General features: G+C 48.6%; 1 protein-coding gene across 1 annotated transcript in view; it reads left to right on the forward strand.

The window, feature by feature from the left end:
- Positions 1-18,217, forward strand: part of HAUS6 (HAUS augmin like complex subunit 6) — a 356,865-nt gene that overhangs the window by 228,629 nt on the left and 110,019 nt on the right. The gene's annotated exons all lie outside the window — the stretch shown is intronic.

Raw genomic sequence — 18,217 nt, forward strand, 5'->3', positions numbered from 1 at the left:
TGTAAGGCCTACTAGAGGGGTGACTTATTTATACTGCATAGGCAGTGTGAGGTTGGCATGGCACCCTGAGGGGAGTGCCATGTCGACTTACTCGTTTTGTCCTCCCCAGCACACACAAGCTGGCAAGCAGTGTGTCTGTGCTGAGTGAGGGGTCCCCAGGGTGGCATAAGATATGCTGCAGCCCCTAGAGACCTTCCCTGGCATCAGGGCCCTTGGTACCAGGGGTACCAGTTACAAGGGACTTACCTGGAGGCCAGGGTGTGCCAATTGTGGAATCAAAAGTACAGGTTAGGGAAAGAACACTGATGCTGGGGCCTGGTTAGCAGGCCTCAGCACACTTTCAATTTAAAACATAGCATCAGCAAAGGCAAAAAGTCAGGGGGTAACCATGCCAAGGAGGCATTTCCTTACACAAACCCCCCCCCCAACGAAAGAGGATGAGACTAACCTTTCCCAAGAGAGTCTTCATTTTCTAAGTGGAAGAACCTGGAAAGGCCATCTGCATTGGCATGGGCAGTCCCAGGTCTGTGTTCCACTATAAAGTCCATTCCCTATAGGGAGATGGACCACCTCAACAGTTTTGGATTTTCACCTTTCATTTGCATCAGCCATCTGAGAGGTCTGTAGTCAGTCTGAACTAGGAAGTGAGTACCAAAGAGGTATGGTCTCAGCTTCTTCAGGGACCCAACCACAGCAAAGGCCTCCCTCTCAATGGCACTCCAACACTACTCCCTGGGGAGTAACCTCCTGCTAATGAAAGCAACAGGCTGGTCAAGGCCATCATCATTTGTTTGGGACAAAACTGCCCCTATCCCATGTTCAGAGGCATCAGTCTGCACAATGAACTGCTTGGAGTAATCTGGAGCTTTTAGAACTGGTGCTGTGCACATTGCTTGTTTCAGGGTGTCAAAGGCCTGTTGGCATTCTACCGTCCAGTTTACTTTCTTGGGCATTTTCTTGGAGGTGAGTTCTGTGAGGGCTGTCACAATGGATCCATATCCCTTCACAAACCTCCTATAGTACCCAGTCAAGCCAAGGAATGCCCTGACTTGAGTCTGGGTTTTTGGAGCTGCCCAGTCCAGAATAGTCTGGATCTTGGGCTGGAGTGGCTGAACTTGGCCTCCACCTACAAGGTGTCCCAAGTAAACCACAGTTCCCTGCCCTATCTGGCATTTGGATGCCTTGATAGAGAGGCCTGCAGATTGGAGAGCCTTCAAAACCCTCTTCAGGTGGACCAGGTGATCCTGCCAGTTGGAGCTAAAGACAGCAATATCGTCAAGATAAGCTGCACTAAAGGACTCCAAGCCAGCAAGGACTTGATTCACCAACCTTTGGAAGGTGGCAAGGGCATTCTTTAAACCAAAGGGCATAACAGTGAACTGATAATGCCCATCAGGTGTGGAGAATGCTGTCTTTTGTTTTGCTCCAGGTGCCATTTTGATTTGCCAGTACCCTGCTGTTAAGTCAAAGGTACTTAAGAATTTGGCAGCCCCTAATTTGTCTATCAGCTCATCAGCTCTAGGAATGGGATGGGCATCTGTCTTAGTGACAGAATTAAGTCCTCTGTAGTCCACACAAAACCTCATCTCTCTTTCCATCTTTGGTGTGAGGTTTGGGGACTAAGACCACTGGGCTAGCCCAGGGGCTGTCAGAGTGCTCAATTACTCCCAATTCCTGCATCTTGTGGACTTCCACCTTGATGCTTTCCTTAACTTGATCAGACTGTCTGAATATTTTGTTTTTGACAGGCATGCGGTCTCCTGTGTCCACATCATGGGTACACAGGTGTGTCTGACCAGGGGTTAGGGAAAAGAGCTCAGCAAACTGCTGCAGGACTTTCCTACAGTCAGATTGCTGTTGGCCAGAGAGGGTGTCTGAATAGATCACTCCATCTACTGAGCCATCATTAGGGTTTGATGACAGAAGATCAGGGAGAGGTTCACTCTCAGCTTCCTGATCCTCATCTGTTACCATTAACAGATTTACATCAGCCCTGTCATGGAAGAGCTTAAGGCGGTTCACATGGATCACCCTCTTGGGGCTCCTGCTTGTGCCCAGGTCCACCAGGTAGGTGACCTGACTCTTCCTCTCTAGCACTGGGTAAGGGCCACTCCATTTGTCCTGAAGTGCCCTGGGAGCCACAGGCTCCAAAACCCAGACTTTCTGCCCTGGTTGAAATTCAACCAGTGCAGCCTTTTGGTCATACCAAAACTTCTGGAGCTGTTGGCTGGCCTCAAGGTTTTTACTTGCCTTTTCCATGTACTCTGCCATCCTTGAGCGAAGGCCAAGTACATAGTCCACTATGTCTTGTTTAGGCTCATGAAGAGGTCTCTCCCAGCCTTCTTTCACAAGAGCTAGTAGTCCCCTTACAGGGTGGCCAAACAGAAGTTCAAAGGGTGAGAATCCTACTCTCTTCTGAGGCACCTCTCTGTAAGCGAAGAGCAGACATGGCAAGAGGACATCCCATCTCCTTTTGAGTTTTTCTGGGAGCCCCATGATCATGCCCTTTAATGTCTTGTTGAATCTCTCCTCAAGGCCATTAGTTTGTGGATGATAGGGTGTAGTGAATTTATAAGTCACTCCACACTCATTCCACATGTGTTTCAGGTATGCTGACATGAAGTTGGTACCTCTGTCAGACACCACCGCCTTAGGGAAGCCCACTCTGGTAACGATACCAATGAGGGCCTTGGCTACTGCAGGGGCAGTAGTCGACCTAAGGGGAATAGCTTCAGGATACCTAGTAGCATGATCCATTACTACTAGGATGTACATATTTCCTGAGGCTGTGGGAGGTTCAAGTGGACCCACTATGTCCACACCCACTCTTTCAAAGGGGACCCCCACCACTGGAAGTGGAATGAGGGGGGCCTTTGGATGCCCACCTGTCTTACCACTGGCTTGACGGGTGGTACAGGAGACACAAAACTCCTTAACTTTCTGGGACATATTGGGCCAGTAGAAGTGGTTGACTAGTCTCTCCCACGTCTTGGTTTGTCCCAAATGCCCAGCAAGGGGAATATCATGGGCTAAGGTCAGTATGAACTCTCTGAACTCCTGAGGCACTACCACTCTCCTAGTGGCACCAGGTTTGGGATCTCTTGCCTCAGTGTACAGGAGCCCATCTTCCCAATAAGACCCTATGTGTTCCAGTTTTGTTGCCATTGGACTCTTCAGCAGCTTGCTGCCTAAGGCCTTCAAGAGAGGGACAGGTTTCTTGCCCCTTACACAACTGCTCCATTGAGGGTCCCCCTGGGCCTAAGAGCTCAACCTGATAAGGTTCTAACTCCATAGGCTCAGTTCCCTCAGAGGGCAGAACTTCTTCCTGAGAAGAGAGGTTCTCTTTTTGTTGTTGTGTTGCAGCTGGTTTCCCAGCTGACTTTCCTTTTCTTTTGGTAGGCTGGGCCCTTTTTCCAGACTCCAGCTCTACTTTTTCACCCTGAGCCTTGCACTGTGCCCTTGTCTTGACACACACCAGTTCAGGGATACCCAGCATGGCTGCATGGGTTTTCAGTTCTACCTCAGCCCATGCTGAGGACTCCAGGTCATTTCCAAGCAAACAGTCTACTGGGATATTTGAGGAGACCACCACCTGTTTCAGGCCATTGACTCCTCCCCACTCTAAAGTTACCATAGCCATGGGATGTACTTTAGTCTGATTGTCAGCGTTGGTGACTGGATAAGTTTGTCCAGCCAGGTATTGACCAGGGGAAACCAGTTTCTCTGTCACCATGGTGACACTGGCACCTGTATCCCTCAGGCCTTCTACACTTGTCCCATTAATTAAGAGCTGCTGCCTGTATTTTTGCATGTTAGGAGGCCAGGCAGCCAGTGTGGCTAAATCCACCCCACCCTCAGAGACTAATGTAGCTTCAGTGTGACACCTGATTTGCTCTGGGCACACTGTTGATCCCACTTGGAGACTGGCCATTCCAGTTTTAGCTGGAGTGGAGTTAGAAGTGGTACTGTTCTTGGGCCAGGCCTTGTCTCTAGTTTGGTGTCCAGGCTGATTACAGCTACGACACCAGGCCTTTTTGGGATCAAAGTTTTTACCCTTGTACCCAAAATTGGTTTGTGAAGAGGCTCTGGGCCCACCCTCCTATGCAGGTTTTTGGGGGCCTGTAGAAGACTCTTTACTATTTTTGTTTTTGGCTGTCTCACCACCCTTCCCCTGGAGAGGTTTTGTGACCCCTTTCTTTTGGTCACCCCCTGTGGAAGTCTTGGACACCCTAGTCTTGACCCAATGGTCCGCCTTCTTTCCCAATTCTTGGGGAGAAATTGGTCCTAGGTCTACCAGATGCTGATGCAGTTTATCATTGAAACAATTACTTAATAGGTGTTCTTTCACAAATAAATTGTACAGCCCATCATAATTACTTACACCACTGCCTTGAATCCAACCATCTAGTGTTTTTACTGAGTAGTCTACAAAGTCAACCCAGGTCTGGCTCGAGGATTTTTGAGCCCCCCTGAATCTAATCCTATACTCCTCAGTGGAGAATCCAAAGCCCTCAATCAGGGTACCCTTCATGAGGTCATAAGATTCTGCATCTTTTCCAGAGAGTGTGAGGAGTCTATCCCTACACTTCCCTGTGAACATTTCCCAAAGGAGAGCACCCCAGTGAGATTTGTTCACTTTTCTGGTTACACAAGCCCTCGCAAAAGCTGTGAACCATTTGGTGATGTCATCACCATCTTCATATTTAGTTACAATCCCTTTAGGGGTTTTCAACATGTCAGGAGAATCTCTGACCCTAGTTATGTTGCTGCCACCATTGATGGGTCCTAGGCCCATCTCTTGTCTTTCCCTTTCTATGGCTAGGATCTGTTTTTCCAAAGCCAATCTTTTGGCCATCCTGGCTAACTGGATGTCCTCTTCACTGGAGTTATCCTCAGTGATTTCAGAGATGTTGGTCCCTCCTGTGAGGGGAGCAGCATCTCTGACTATTATGTTTGGAATCAGGGCTTGAGAGGCCCTGTTCTCCCTAAATAGGACTGGTAGGGGGGAATCTCCTTCCAAGTCACTATCATCATCCTCTGTGTTGCCATCCTCAGAGGGGTTGGCCTTTTCAAACTCTGCCAACAGCTCCTGGAGCTGTAGTTTGGAAGGTCTGGGGCCCATTGTTATTTTCTTTATTTTAGTGACCTTAGCTCCCTCATCTTAAGATGGAGGTAAGGTGTGGTGTCGAGTTCCACCACATTCACATCTGTACTAGACATTATGTTTCTAAAAGTTGGAGTACTTTTTAAGAATCTAAAACTAGTTCTAGGTTCTAATTCAAACTTTCACAAACTTTTAAACTCTAAAAGAAATGCTAAACCGGATCTAACACAAGGCCCTAGCAGGTCTTTTAAGAATTTAGAAAAATAGTTAAAATTGCAAAAAATCAATTTATAATGACAATTTTTGGAATTTGTCGTGTGATCAGGTATTGGCTGAGTAGTCCAGCAAATGCAAAGTCTTGTACCCCACCGCTGATCCACCAATGTAGGAAGTTGGCTCTGTATGCACTATTTCAAAGTAAGGAATAGTATGCACAGAGTCCAAGGGTTCCCCTTAGAGGCAAGATAGTGGCAAAAAGAGATAATACTAATGCTCTATTTTGTGGTAGTGTGGTCGAGCAGTAGGCTTATCAAAGGAGTAGTGTTAAGCATTTGTTGTACATACACACAGGAATAAATGAAGAACACACACTCAGAGACAAATCCAGGACAATAGGTTTTGTTATAGAAAAATATATTTTCTTAGTTTATTTTAAGAACCACAGGTTCAAATTCTACATGTAATATCTCATTTGAAAGGTATTGCAGGTAAGTACTTTAGGAACTTTGAATAATCACAGTAGCATATATACTTTTTTCATAAAAAACAATAAGCTGTTTCAAAAGTGGACACAGTGCAATTTTCACAGTTCCTGGGGGAGGTAAAGTAATGTTAGTTTTTGCAGGTAAGTAAACCACCTACGAGGTTAAGATTGGGGTCCAAGGTAGCCCACCGTTGGGGGTTCAGAGCAACCCCAAAGTCACCACACCAGCAGCTCAGGGCCGGTCAGGTGCAGAGTTCAAAGTGGTGCCCAAAACGCATAGGCTTCAATGGAGAGAAGGGGGTGCCCCGGTTCCAGTCTGCCAGTCTGGTTAGCAGGCCTCAGCACACTTTCAATTCAAAACATAGCATCAGCAAAGGCAAAAAGTCAGGGGGTAACCATGCCAAGGAGGCATTTCCTTACACATGCTAACCAGGCCCCAGCACCAGTGTTCTTTCCCTAACCTGTACTTTTGTTTCCACAATTGGCACACCCTGGCATCCAGGTAAGTCCCTTGTAACTGGTACCCCTGGTACCAAGGGCCCTGATGCCAGGGAAGGTCTCGAAGGGCTGCAGCATGTCTTATGCCACCCTGGGGACCCCTCACTCAGCACAGACACACTGCTTACCAGCTTGTGTGTGCTGGTGAGGACATAACGAGTAAGTCGACATGGCACTCCCCTCAGGGTGCCATGCCAACCTCACACTTCCTATGCAGTATAGATAAGTCACCCCTCTAGCAGGCCTTACAGCCCTAAGGCAGGGTGCACTATACCATAGGTGAGGGCACCAGTGCATGAGCACTGTGCCCCTACAGTGTCTAAGCAAAACCTTAGACATTGTAAGTGCAGGGTAGCCATAAGAGTATATGGTCTGGGAGTCTGTCAAACATGAACTCCACTGCACCATAATGGCTACACTGAAAACTGGGAAGTTTGGTATCAAACTTCTCAGCACAATAAATGCACACCGATGCCAGTGTACATTTTATTGTAACATACACCCCAGAGGGCACCTTAGAGGTGTCCCCTGAAACCTTAACCAACTACCCGTGTAGGCTGACTGGTTTTAGCAGCCTGCCACACTCGAGACATGTTGCTGGCCACATGGGGAGAGTGCCTTTGCCACTCTGTGGCTAGTAACAAAGCCTGCACTGGGTGGAGATGCTATCACCTTCCCCTTGCAGGAGCTGTAACACCTGGCGGTGAGCCTCAAAGGCTCATCCCCTTTGTTACAGCACCACAGGGCATTCCAGCTAGTGGAGTTGCCCGCCCCCTCCGGCCATGGTCCCACTTTTGGCAGCAAGGCCTGAGGAGATAATGAGAAAAACAAGGAGGAGTCACTGACCAGTCAGGACAGCCCCTAAGGCAACCTGAGCTGAAGTGACTCTGACTTTTAGGAATCCTCCATCTTGCAGATGGAGGATCCCCCCAATAGGGATAGGAATGTGACCCCCTCCCCTTGGGAGGAGGCACAAAGAGGGTGTAGCCACCCTCAGGGCTAGTAGCTATTGGCTACTGCCCTCCCTGACCTAAACACACCCCTAAATTCTCTATTTAGGGTCTCCCCTGAACCTAGGAACTCAGATTCCTGCAACCTAAGAAGAAGAGGAGTGCTAAGCTGAAAAACCCTGCAGAGAAGACGGAGACACCAACTGCTTTGGCCCCAGCTCTACCGGCCTGTCTCCCCACTTCTAAAGACACTGCTCCAGCGACGCTTTCCCCAGGGACCAGCGACCTCTGAATCCTCAGAGGACTGCCCTGCTCTAGAAGGACCAAGATACTCCCGAGGACAGCGGCCCTGTTCACCAAAGACTGCAACTTTGTTTTCAAAGAAGCAACTTCAAGGCAACTGCGTTTCCCACCAGAAGCGTGAGACTTGCAACTCTGAACCCAATGCCCCCGGCTCGACTTGTGGAGAACAAACACTTCAGGGAGGACTCCCCGGCGACTACGAGACCGTGAGTAGCCAGAGTTGCCCCCCCTGAGCCCCCACAGCGACGCCTGCAGAGGGAATCCCAAGGCTCCCCCTGACTGCGACTGCCTGACTCCCAGATCCCGACGCCTGGGAAAGACCCTGCACCTGCAGCCCCCAGGACCTGAAAGATCAGAACTCCAGTGCAGGAGTGACCCCCAGGAGGCCCTCTCCCTTGCCCAGGTGGTGGCTACCCCGAGGAGCCCCCCCTTTCCTGCCTGCATCGCTGAAGAGACCCCTTGGTCTCCCATTGATTTCCATTGGAAACCCGACGTGTGTTTACACACTGCACCCGGCTGTCCCCCGTGCTGCTGAGGGTTTACTTCCTGTGCTAACTTGTGCCACCCCCCCGGTGCCCTACAAAACCCCCCTGGTCTGCCCTCCGAAGACGCGGGTACTTACCTGCTTGCAGACTGGAACCGGGGCACCCCCTTCTCTCCATTGAAGCCTATGCGTTTTGGGCACCACTTTGAACTCTGCACCTGACCGGCCCTGAGCTGCTGGTGTGGTAACTTTGGGGTTGCTCTGAACCCCCAACGGTGGGCTACCTTGGACCCAAACTTGAACCCCGTAGGTGGTTTACTTACCTGCAAAAACTAACAATGACTTACCTCCCCTAGGAACTGTGAAAATTGCACTGTCTAGTTTTAAAACAGCTATATGTGTTTTATTTGAAAAGTATATATGCTATTGTGATTATTCAAAGTTCCTAAAGTACTTACCTGCAATACCTTTCATGCAAAGTATTACATGTAAAATTTTAACCTGTGGTTCTTAAAATAAACTAAGAAAATATATTTTTCTATACAAAAACCTATTGGCCTGGAATTGTCTCCGAGTGTGTGTTCCTCATTTATTGCCTGTGTGTGTACAACAAATGCTTAACACTACTCCTTTGATAAGCCTACTGCTCGACCACACTACCACAAAATAGAGCATTAGTATTATCTCTTTTTGCCACTATCTTACCTCTAAGGGGAACCCTTGGACTCTGTGCATACTATTCCTTACTTTGAAATAGTGCCTACAGAGCCAACTTCCTACAGTTGGCCAGAACACCCTTTCTTCCCTTATTTATGGGAACAATAGGTTCGATGGCATCTGTTGCTGTAGATACGCATGTTTTGCAATAGCTCGCCATCTGGTGTTGGGCCGGAGTGTTACAAGTTGTTTTTCTTCGAAGAAGTCTTTCGAGTCACGGGACCGAGTGACTCCTCCTTTTGTCTCCATTGCGCATGGGCGCCGACTCCATCTTCGATTGTTTTTTTTCCGCCATCGGGTTCGGACGTGTTCCTGCCGCTCCGAGTTTCGGAACGGAAAGATAGCTAATTTCGGAAGATTTTCGTCGGTATTGTTGCGTTCGGGGTCGGCGTAGTTAGATTCAACACCGCGTCTAAGATCGAAGAGCTCCGGTGCCCTTCGGGGTAGTTTTTTCGATCCCCCGTCGGGGCCTGGTCGGCCCGACCGCGTGCAGAAGAACGCCGATGGAACGGACCCCGTTCCGTTTCTGTCCCAAATGCCACAATAAATACCCCTATACAGACCAACACTTGGTCTGCAACCTGTGCCTGTCACCTGAGCACAGTGAAGACACCTGCGAGGCCTGTCGTGCGTTCCGGTCCCGAAAAACTCTCCGAGACCGTCGAGCCAGAAGACTTCAGATGGCGTCCGCGCCGACAGCCCACCGGGAGTTCGAGGAACAAGAAGAGGAGGGAACCTTTTCGATCCAAGAATCGGACTCCGAAGGATTCGACAATACACAAACCGTGAGCAGGACGTCGAAAACCACTCAGAAGAAGATTTACAAGGCCCAGGGGACGCCACTGCCACCAGGCCATGGCTCGACCCATAAATTCGGTGACCGACCGTCGGCACCGAAAAAGGCCCAAACAGTGCTGAGATCGTCCGACTCCGGTTGAGACACCGGCACGCAGCCTTCTCGGGACCGAGAAAGTGCTGGAGACAAGCATCGACACCGAGATACCGGTGTAGACACGGCTCGACGCCGAGACAGCGGCACCGAAGAAAATCGACGCCGAGAGGTTTCGGCCCCGAAAAAGAAAAAAGTCACCTCAGAGCCGAAAAAAGATGCAGACAGGGTTTCGGTGCCAAAACAAACTGCAACCGACCCAGTTTCAGGCTCTTATACAGAAGAGCACTCGCTAACCTCCCAAATGCAAAAGCATAGGTTTGAGGAGGAACTACACTCAACGGATGTAGACCATACGCAAAAGCGTATTTTCATACAGCAGGGGACAGGAAAAATAAGCACCCTTCCCCCTATTAGAAGAAAGAGAAGATTGGAGTTCCAAACTGAACAAACACCACAAACAAAAGTGGTGAAAAAAGTTACCCCACCACCCTCTCCTCCACCTGTGATTAACGTCTCACCAGCACAAACTCCATCACATTCCCCAGCTCACACCACCATGAGCCAGGGTGACCAAGATCAAGACGCATGGGACTTATACGACGCCCCAGTGTCAGATAACAGTCCGGAGGCATACCCTACGAAGCCATCTCCACCAGAGGACAGCACTGCGTATTCTCAAGTGGTGGCTAGAGCAGCACAATTTCACAATGTAAGCCTCCACTCAGAACAGGTCGAGGATGACTTTTTATTCAACACACTCTCCTCCACCCACAGCTCCTACCAAAGCCTGCCTATGCTCCCTGGTATGCTCCGGCACGCAAAAGAAATCTTTAAGGAGCCGGTCAAAAGTAGGGCAATCACACCAAGAGTGGAAAAGAAGTATAAGGCGCCTCCTACAGACCCGGCTTTCATCACTACACAGCTGCCACCAGACTCTGTCGTTGTAGGAGCAGCTAGGAAAAGGGCCAACTCCCACACATCTGGAGATGCACCACCCCCAGATAAAGAAAGCCGCAAGTTCGATGCAGCTGGTAAAAGAGTCGCAGCACAAGCTGCAAACCAGTGGCGCATCGCTAACTCCCAGGCACTACTTACGCGCTATGACAGAGACCATTGGGATGAGATGCAACATCTCATTGACCATCTGCCCAAGGACCTACAAAATAGGGCAAAACAAGTGGTTGAGGAGGGACAGACCATTTCCAACAACCAAATCCGCTCCTCCATGGACGCTGCAGATACAGCTGCACGGACAATTAATACATCTGTAACTATCAGAAGGCATGCATGGCTCCGAACGTCTGGATTTAAACCAGAGATTCAGCAAGCAGTTCTCAATATGCCTTTTAACGAAAAAGAACTGTTCGGTCCAGAAGTGGACACAGCGATTGAGAAACTCAAAAAAGACACGGACACTGCTAAAGCCATGGGCGCACTCTACTCCCCGCAGAGCAGAGGGAATTACAGCACATTCCGTAAAACACCCTTTAGAGGGGGGTTTCGGGGTCAGAGCACACAAGCCAGCAGCTCACAGGCAACACCGTCCAGTTACCAGGGACAGTACAGAGGAGGTTTTCGGGGACAATATAGAGGAGGGCAATTCCCTAGGAATAGAGGAAAATTTCAAAGCCCGAAAACCCCTACTACTAAGCAGTGACTCACATGTCACTCACCCCCTCCACACAACACCAGTGGGGGGAAGAATAAGTCATTATTACAAAGCATGGGAGGAAATCACTACAGACACTTGGGTTCTAGCAATTATCCAACATGGTTATTGCATAGAATTTCTACAATTCCCTCCAAACATACCACCAAAAGCACAAAATTTGACAAAACATCATTCCAATCTCCTGGAGATAGAAGTGCAGGCACTATTGCAAAAGAATGCAATCGAATTAGTGCCAAACACACAAATAAACACAGGAGTTTACTCACTGTACTTTCTGATACCAAAGAAGGACAAAACGCTGAGACCAATCCTAGACCTCAGAATAGTGAACACATTCATCAAATCAGACCACTTTCACATGGTCACACTACAAGAAGTATTACCATTGCTAAAACTACACGACTACATGTCAACTTTAGACCTCAAGGACGCGTATTTCCATATACCAATACACCCATCGCACAGGAAATACCTAAGGTTTGTATTCAAAGGAATACATTACCAATTCAAGGTACTGCCTTTCGGATTAACAACCGCACCAAGAGTCTTTACCAAATGTCTAGCGGTAGTCGCTGCACACATCAGAAGGCAGCAAATACATGTGTTCCCATATCTAGACGACTGGCTAATCAAGGCCCATTCGTTAATAGAGTGCTCAAATCACACAAATCAGATCATACAAACCCTCTTCAAACTAGGGTTCACCGTCAACTTCACGAAATCCAACATTCTGCCGTGCAAGGTACAACAATACCTAGGAGCCATAATAGACACAACAAAAGGAGTAGCCACTCCAAGTCCCCAAAGAATTCAAAATTTCAACACCATCATACAACGCATGTATCCAACACAAAAGATACAAGCAAAGATGATATTACAACTCCTAGGCATGATGTCTTCATGCATAGCCATTGTCCCAAACGCAAGACTGCACATGAGGCCCTTACAACAGTGCCTAGCATCACAGTGGTCTCAAGCACAGGGTCATCTTCTAGATCTGGTGTTAATAGACCGCCAAACTTACTTCTCGCTTCTGTGGTGGAACACCATAAATTTAAACAAAGGGCGGCCTTTCCAAGACCCAGTGCCACAATACGTAATAACAGATGCTTCCATGACAGGGTGGGGAGCACACCTCGATCAACACAGCATACAAGGACAATGGAACGTACATCAAACAAAACTGCATATAAATCACCTAGAACTTCTAGCAGTTTTTCAAGCACTAAAAGCTTTCCAACCAATAATAGTTCACAAATACATTCTCGTCAAGACAGACAACATGACAACAATGTATTATCTAAACAAGCAAGGGGGGACACACTCCACGCAGTTAAGCCTGCTAGCACAAAAAATTTGGCGTTGGGCAATTCACAACCAAATTCGCCTAATAGCACAATTTATACCAGGGATCCAAAATCAACTCGCAGACAACCTCTCTCGAGATCACCAACAGGTCCACGAATGGGAAATTCACCCCCAAATTCTAAACACCTATTTCAAACTCTGGGGAACACCTCAAATAGACTTGTTTGCGACGAAGGAGAACACAAAATGCCAAAACTTCGCATCCAGATACCCACACAAACAGTCCCAAGGCAATGCCCTATGGATGAACTGGTCAGGGATATTTGCTTACGCTTTTCCTCCTCTCCCTCTCCTTCCTTACCTGGTAAACAAACTCAGTCAAAACAAACTCAAACTCATATTAATAGCACCAACTTGGGCAAGGCAACCCTGGTACACAACGCTGCTAGACCTATCAGTAGTACCCTGCATCAAATTGCCCAACAGGCCAGATCTGTTGACACAACACAACCAAAAGATCAGACACCCAGATCCAGCATCGCCGAATCTAGCAATCTGGCTCCTGAGATCCTAGAATTCGGGCACTTACAACTTACCCAAGAATGTATGGAAGTCATAAAGCAAGCCAGAAGGCCATCCACCAGGCACTGCTATGCAAGTAAATGGAAGAGATTTGTTTGCTACTGCCATGTTAATCAAATACAACCTTTACACACAACCCCAGAACATGTAGTGGGCTACTTGCTTCACTTACAAAAATCTAACCTGGCTTTCTCTTCCATTAAAATACACCTTGCAGCAATATCTGCATACCTGCAGACTACCTATTCAACTTCCCTATATAAGATACCAGTCATTAAGGCATTCATGGAGGGCCTTAGGAGAATTATACCACCAAGAACACCACCTGTTCCTTCATGGAACCTAAATGTTGTCCTAACTAGACTTATGGGTCCACCTTTTGAACCCATGCACTCCTGCGAAATACAGTTCCTAACCTGGAAGGTTGCATTTCTCATCGCCATTACTTCCCTAAGAAGAGTAAGCGAGATTCAGGCGTTTACAATACAAGAACCTTTTATACAACTACACAAGAATAAGGTCGTCCTAAGGACTAATCCTAAATTTTTGCCAAAGGTTATTTCACCGTTCCATCTAAATCAAACAGTGGAACTTCCAGTGTTCTTTCCACAGCCAGATACCGTAGCTGAAAGGGCACTACATACATTAGATGTCAAAAGAGCATTAATGTATTACATTGACAGAACAATGAACATCAGAAAGACTAAACAACTATTTATTGCATTTCAAAAACCTCATGCAGGAAACCCAATATCAAAACAAGGTATAGCCAGATGGATAGTTAAATGCATCCAAATCTGCTACCTTAAAGCTAAACGACAGCTGCCCATTACACCAAGGGCACACTCAACCAGAAAGAAGGGTGCTACCATGGCCTTTCTAGGAAACATCCCAATGCAAGAAATATGTAAGGCAGCCACATGGTCTACGCCTCACACATTCACCAAGCACTACTGTGTAGATGTGTTATCCGCACAACAAGCCACAGTAGGTCAAGCCGTATTAAGAACATTATTTCAAACTACTTCCACTCCTACAGGCTGAGCCACCGCTTTTGGGGAGATAACTGCTTACTAGTCTATGCAAAACATGCGTATCTACAGCACCAGATGCCATCGAACTGAAAATTTCACTTACCCAGTGTACATCTGTTCGTGGCATCAGTCGCTGTAGATTCGCATGTGCCCACCCGCCTCCCCGGGAGCCTGTAGCAGTTTGGAAGTTACCTTCAACTATTTGTATATGTATCATCTCAACCTTAAATAGGTACATACTTAGTCACTCCATTGCATGGGCACTATTACTACAATTCAACTCCTACCTCACCCTCTGCGGGGAAAAACAATCGAAGATGGAGTCGACGCCCATGCGCAATGGAGACAAAAGGAGGAGTCACTCGGTCCCGTGACTCGAAAGACTTCTTCGAAGAAAAACAACTTGTAACACTCCGGCCCAACACCAGATGGCGATCTATTGCAAAACATGCGAATCTACAGCGACTGATGCCACAAACAGATGTACACTGGGTAAGTGACATTTTCATTACTCCTCTCCAAGAGGGGGAAATGTCTTTATCTCTCATGATAACATTACTAACACAGTTTAAGTAGGGGATGCAAATTAAAGGTTGAGACAAATACAGGTCTCTGGACCTGGTGCTTTCTCCTGCTCCATTTGGCTTAAGGCTTGTTCTGTCTCATCTGGCCCAAATTTCAGAGGCTTCTTGTAGGAAGTTGGCTCTGTATGCACTATTTCAAAGTAAGGAATAGTGAATAATCACAGTAGCATATATACTTTGTACATAAAACACAATAAGCTGTTTTAAAAGTGGACACAGTGCAATTTTCACAGTTCCTGGGGGAGGTAAAGTAATGTTAGTTTTTGCAGGTAAGTAAATCACTTACAAGTCTCAGGTTTGGGTCCAAGGTAGCCCACTGTTGGGGGTTCAGAGCAACCCCAAAGTTACCACACCAGCAGCTCAGGGCCGGTTAGGTGCAGAGGTCAAAGAGGTGCCCAAAACACATAGGCTTCAATGGAGAGAAGGGGGTGCCCCGGTTCCAGTCTGCCAGCAGGTAAGTACCCGTGTCTTCGGAGGGCAGACCAGGGGGGTTTTGTAGGGCACCGGGGGGGACACGAGTCAGTACAAAAAGTACACCCTCAGCAGCGCGGGGGCGGCCGGGTGCAGTGTGTAAACAAGCGTCTGGTTCTCTGTAGGTTTCAATGGGAGACCAAGGGGTCTCTTCAGCGGTGCAGGCAGGCAAGGGGCGGGGCTCCTCGGGGTAGCCACCACCTGGGCAAGGGAGAGGGCCTCCTGGGGGTCACTCCTGCACAGAATTTCCGTTCCTTCAGGTGCTGGGGGCTGCGGGTGCAGGGTCTTTTCCAGCCGTCAGGACTTTAGGTTCATGCAGTCGCGGTCAGGGGGAGCCTCGGAATTCCCTCTGCAGGCGTCGCTGTGGGGGCTCAGGGGGGACAACTTTGGTTACTCACGGTCTCGGAGTCGCCGGAGGGTCCTCCCTGAGGTGTTGGTTCTCCACCAGTCGAGTCGGGGTCGCCGGGTGCAGTGTTGCAAGTCTCACGCTTCTTGCGGGGATTTGCAGGGGTCTTTAAATCTGCTCCTCTGTAACAAAGTTGCAGTTCTTTTGGAGCAGTGCCGCTGTCCTCGGGAGTTTCTTGTCTTTCTTGAAGCAGGGCAGTCCTCTGAGGATTCAGAGGTCGCTGGTCCTTGGGAAAGCGTCGCTGGAGCAGGTTTCTTTGGAAGGCAGGAGACCGGCCGGTAGGTCTGGGGCCAAAGCAGTTGGTGTCTTCTTTTCTTCCTCTGCAGGGGTCTTTCAGCTCAGCAGTCCTCTTCTTCTTGTAAGTTGCAGGAATCTAAATTCTTAGGTTCAGGGAAGCCCTTAAATACTAAATTTAAGGGCGTGTTTAGGTCTGGGGGGTTAGTAGCCAATGGCTACTAGCCCTGAGGGTGGGTACACCCTTTTTGTGCCTCCTCCCAAGGGGAGGGGGTCACATTCCTATCCCTATTGGGGGAATCCTCCTTCTACAAGATGGAGGATTTCTAAAAGTCAGTCACCTCAGCTCAGGACACCTGAGGGGCTGTCCTGACTGGCCAGTGACTCCTCCTTGTTTTTCTCATTATCTCTCCTGGACTTGCTGCCAAAAGTGGGGGCTGGGTCCAGGGGGCGGGCATCTCCACTAGCTGGAGTGCCCTGGGGCATTGTAACACGAAGCTTGAGCCTTTGAAGCTCACTGCTAGGTGTTACAGTTCCTGCAGGGGGGAGGTGTGAAGCACCTCCACCCAGAGCAGGCTTTGTTTCTGTCCTCAGAGAGCACAAAGGCTCTCACCGCATGAGGTCAGAAACTCGTCTCTCAGCAGCAGGCTGGCAGAGACCCATCAGTCCTGCACTGAACAATTGGGTAAAATACAGGGGGTATCTCTAAGATGCCCTCTGTGTGCATTTTTTAATGAATCCAACACTGGCATCAGTGTGGGTTTATTATTCTGAGAAGTTTGGTGCCAAACTTCCCAGTATTCAGTGTAGCCATTATGGAGCTGTGGAGTTCGTTTTTGACAGACTCCCAGGCCATATACTCTTATGGCTACCCTGCACTTACAATGTCTAAGGTTTTGCTTAGACACTGTAGGGGCATAGTGCTCATGCACATATGCCCTCACCTGTGGTATAGTGCACCCTGCCTTAGGGCTGTAAGGCCTGCTAGAGGGGTGACTTACCTATGCCACAGGCAGTGTGAGGTTGGCATGGCACCCTGAGGGGAGTGCCATGTCGACTTACTCATTTTGTCCTCACCAGCACACACAAGCTGGCAAGCAGTGTGTCTGTGCTGAGTGAGGGGTCCCTAGGGTGGCATAAGACATACTGCAGCCCTTAGAGACCTTCCCTGGCATCAGGGCCCTTGGTACCAGGGGTACCAGTTACAAGGGACTTACCTGGGTGCCAGGGTTGTGCCAATTGTGGAAACAACTGTACATTTTAGGTGAAAGAACACTGGTGCTGGGGCCTGGTTAGCAGGGTCCCAGCACACTTCTCAGTCAAGTCAGCATCAGTATCAGGCAAAAAGTGGGGGGTAACTGCAACAGGGAGCCATTTCTTTACACTTCTCTACACTTTTGCTTATTCGAGAATCTATCTGGTCGCCTCTAGGCGAGTCATCAAGGAACATAGCATTAGCGCCCCTCTCCCGATACACCTTGGAGTGTCACTCCCATTTCAGGTTGTATGACCGGATCAGGTTACAAATCTATAGACCAGCTCCAGTTGGCTAGTATTTTCCAAAATGCCTTTGTTATTTTGGAGTGCTTCTGTCAGGTCATCCCACTAGGCTTTGTCCCATTATTTTCTGCAAATACACAGGTTTGTCCTATATCTCCTGTTATCTTCCTTCTATCTCCAGACTTGACAGCTCTTATTAGTGCTGTTTTAGCTGATCTACGCTCACCAGTATGCCAGCTAGAGCATCTACCATATGATTGGCCCCTCTGCAGCAGTGTTATCCTATGGAGAGAAAAACAAGTACTGCATTCAGGTATAGTACAGCTACTTTACAGGGCCAGTCTCCGGGACTTAAACTAAGTACTGGGCGGGGATCAGGATCTCACAAACAGGTTACATGGGGTAGCAATACGGCGATTGGGGTGCAGAGGTGTAGTACTGTGTCGGGTGCACAATGTTAGTCAGTTGGGACAGTCTGGCTGAAAAGAGGCTGCAGGTTTGGACAGGGAGTCCAGTCGAGAACAACCAACAGGTGGGTTGAAGTCTTGAGAGGCTCTGGGGCAGAGGGACACCTTCGGTCCACTTCTCCACAGGCCAAGGGCGACAGGTACAGAGGTGTCCTGAGGCATCTGGTTTTTCTCCACTGGGAGCAATCGTGGTTGTGGAGGCCAGCGGTCAGAGGCTGCAGGTGGTGTCGGTCAGTCCACAAAGGGCAAGTCCAGGGTGGGCTTTGTCTCTGGAGGGCTGGAGAGGGGCCACTTTGGCACTGGTGGCC

This window comes from Pleurodeles waltl, chromosome 1_2, assembly GCF_031143425.1.
Source record: "Pleurodeles waltl isolate 20211129_DDA chromosome 1_2, aPleWal1.hap1.20221129, whole genome shotgun sequence".
Classification (NCBI taxonomy): domain Eukaryota; kingdom Metazoa; phylum Chordata; class Amphibia; order Caudata; family Salamandridae; genus Pleurodeles; species Pleurodeles waltl.